This window comes from Saccopteryx bilineata, chromosome X (assembly GCF_036850765.1).
Source record: "Saccopteryx bilineata isolate mSacBil1 chromosome X, mSacBil1_pri_phased_curated, whole genome shotgun sequence".
Lineage (NCBI taxonomy): Eukaryota > Metazoa > Chordata > Mammalia > Chiroptera > Emballonuridae > Saccopteryx > Saccopteryx bilineata.
Genome location: NC_089502.1, coordinates 133,827,614 through 133,831,130, shown reverse-complemented (window position 1 = coordinate 133,831,130; position 3,517 = coordinate 133,827,614).

The window sequence follows — 3,517 nt, the reverse complement described above, 5'->3', positions numbered from 1 at the left end:
CATACTTTGTCAAGTATACAAGGAACATTTGCCAAGACTTGCCATATACTAGGTCATCAAGTCTCAACAAATTCCAAAGAATGGAAATTATTGAGAATATATTCTCTGATCATAGTGATCTTAAGCTATAAGTTAATAACAAAGATATTATTAGAAAATTCACAACTGATTGAAAATTAAGCAATACATTTCTAAATAATCTATGAATCAAAGAAGAAATTACAATGGAAATCAGAAAACATTTTCAACTAAAGATAAGGAAAGACACTACATATCAAAACTTAAGGGTACAAAAAAAAATTCAGACTGCAGATAAAGCAGTCCATGGAAGGAAAATTATAGCTTTAAATACATATTCTAGGAAAGACAGGCTGAAAATCAATGATGTATGTTACCATTTCGAAAAGTTTAAAAAAAAACCCAACAAATCAAAGCCAGAGAAAGTAGAAGGAAGGAAATACTAAAGATGAAAACAGATATCAGAGAATAGAAAATAACAGAGAACCATCAATGCAGCCAAAAGTTAGTTCTTTTAAAAAATGACATAATTGATACAACAGAGGATGTCAGGCAGCTTTTCAAGTCCAGGAACCAGAAAGGGACATCAAAGTTTGGGCAAGGCTAAGGTCCCAAAAGGCAGAATGGATACTGAATAGAACCCAGATTTGACTATCAATACATGTTAGCTGCTAACTGTGTAGTCAGTTGGGGTTGGTCTATGAAGTCATAGACCCCTTAAATTCTTTCCATGGACCAAGTAAGGGTCTATACATCTGAGGTTAAGAACACCTGGACTATTAGACTCATCAGCTGAAGTGGTCCGTATGTTGGGGGAGTTGAACCCCATGACCCACCACAGTACATGAAGAAAATTGGAGCTTTCGGTCCTGCAGATTCATTTACTCATGCATGCGTGCATGTATACATTTGACAATAATTTATCACACACGCACTATATGTTAGACACCATGTTTTGTACTGATAGAGGTGAATTAAGAGATATAATCTCTCTTCTCATAGAGTTTTTGTATTAGTAGAGAGAAGAGACAATAAAGACATAAATAGAGGTGATCTGAAGATTCAGAGAGAGAGAGAAAATAAATTGACTGCTTTCTTACTGGAATCCAAAGGTCTATTTCAGACCAAAGGATAAGCAAGTTGCTAGCTTAGTTTGTTACAGGTAATTGGCAAATTTTTTTCCTGAGCGAAGTAGACTTTGTAGTGGGGCCACTCTGGACCCATGTGATCTCCTCCCTGGAGTAGTCCTGTCTGTCCTCAGTGAAGTCTAGTCTACAGTGTGGTAACTATTCCCATTTAATTTTATATTATTCAGTGAAGACCCCTATGACTCTCCTTGCTATATAGGTGCTCTCCACCAAAGCTTCCTGCTAAAACCAGAAATTTATCTTTCAGTGATTAGCCTTAAGATGCTTTCTCCAAAACACATTTTTGCTCCAACCTGCAACTGTCAATGTCAATAAAGTCATTTCAGGAAACACCTCAATATCCTAAGATAATAGAATTTTGTTTCTTCCTTCCCTCCTTCATTTTAAAATGTTTATTGAGCACCTACTGGATTATAAGTATGATGCTGGGAGCAAGGGACACAGAAATTAATAAGACATGGCCCTGTCCTCAATCAAGCAACACTTTTAAGAGAAGGAGATAAGCATTCAAACCATTAAATGCCAGCTGGTATCCCAGCTACTGGAGGAAAGTCTGTGTGGATTGCAGTGAGGATAGAAAAGCTGGAGGGGACAATGCTACCAAGTCTGAGGGTAAGGGCACAGAAAGAAAGGGTTTTATAAGAAGTCAATTAATGGGCTTCATCTTAGAAGGAAAGCGAGTATAACATTGCTAGGTGGTCAACGAAGAAGAGACATGCTTAGCTATGCATTTACCAGCCACCATGGCCTTCCTCCACCCAAAGGAGGCACAATTCCTCATCGAAGCCCAAATGAGGTGGTCCCAGAGTTAGAAGTGATTATCAGTCAACCTTGCTTCCCTTGATTTTCTCTAAATGGTGGCAAAAAGACACTCAGGTTGGGGAGGGGAGGGTGAAATGAGAGCTAGGCAAGCAGGCAAGAATCAGAAACAGCTTGATTAAAGCAAAGAAAGGAAATGAAGTTGGTAACATTTTCATGTTATATAAGGGAGAACATTTTTTAGGTCATCAAATCACCAGGAGTAGCTAAGGTTTTACATCTTATACCAGCTTATGTTGTTCTGAACCTTAGCTGCAAAGGATAATTACCTGAAGAGGTTTTTAAATGGCCAATTTCCAGGACATAATCATAAGAATTAAATCAGTATCTTTAGGACACATGCATCCGTATATTTTAAACTTTTTTTTTTTACAGAGACAGAGAGAGAGTCAGAGAGAGAGATAGACAGAGACAGACAGACAGGAATGGAGAGAGATGAGAAGCATCAATCATTAGTTTTTCATTGTGCATTGCGACACCTTAGTTGTTCATTGACTGCTTTCTCATATGTGACTTGACCGCAGGCCTTCAGCAGACCAAGTAACCCTTGCTCAAGCCAGTGACCTTGGGTCCAAGCTGGTGAGCTTTTTGCTCAAACCAGATGAGCCCATGCTCAAGCTGGTGACCTCGGGGTCTCAAACCTGGGTCCTCAGCATCCCAGTCTGACGCTCTATCCACTGCGCCACCGCCTGGTCAGGCACATCTATATATTTTAAAACTCCCCAAGATGCAGCCTAAGTTGGGAACCAGTGCTCTATGACCAGGAGTCAGCAAGCTTCATCTGTAAAGCAGAAGTGGATGAGTATTTTGGGCTTTGAAGGCTACATAGTCTGTTATAACCACTCAACTCTGCCATTGTAGCATGAAATAATATAAAGACAATAGATAAACAATAGATATCAGAAAATACACACACACATACACACACACGCCTTAATTTGTGGATACTGAAATTTGAATTCCACGTCGGTTTTAAGTGTCACAAAATATTTATCTTTGGGGTTTTTTTCCCAATCATTTAAAAACATAAACACTGTTCTTAGCTGACTGGCCATACAAAAACAAGAGGTGGTAAGATTCGTCCCACCAGCTCTAACAAAACAGAAAGCTTCCATTGCCTTCTTGGTGAAAAGTCAACTTGAAAATAAAGCACAGGCTGAATATTTCTGTCTTCATCCTTAATTTTCTCTCTAAAAAATCAAGCTTAATTCTAAACACACATTGCTAAAATTATATCTCATTGCTTTTTAAAAACACACCGGTAAGGTGGACAAGATATACAAAAACATGTTTTCAAAATATAGTTATATAACCCTATGCAATATCTATTTTCAAATTGCCAATATTGCAACCTGCTTTGCAATTTCATCAAACTGGCAGAAACAATTGGATGGGGTTGTAAAGCGATGACTTGCCAAATGTCACTTGAGCCAGCAGGGGCTGGAAGCAGCCTTGCTGACGAAGCTCCAGCTTGGTGAATGCACACACAGCTATAACCAACCTGTTCTCAACCAAATAATTGCCTTCTCCTG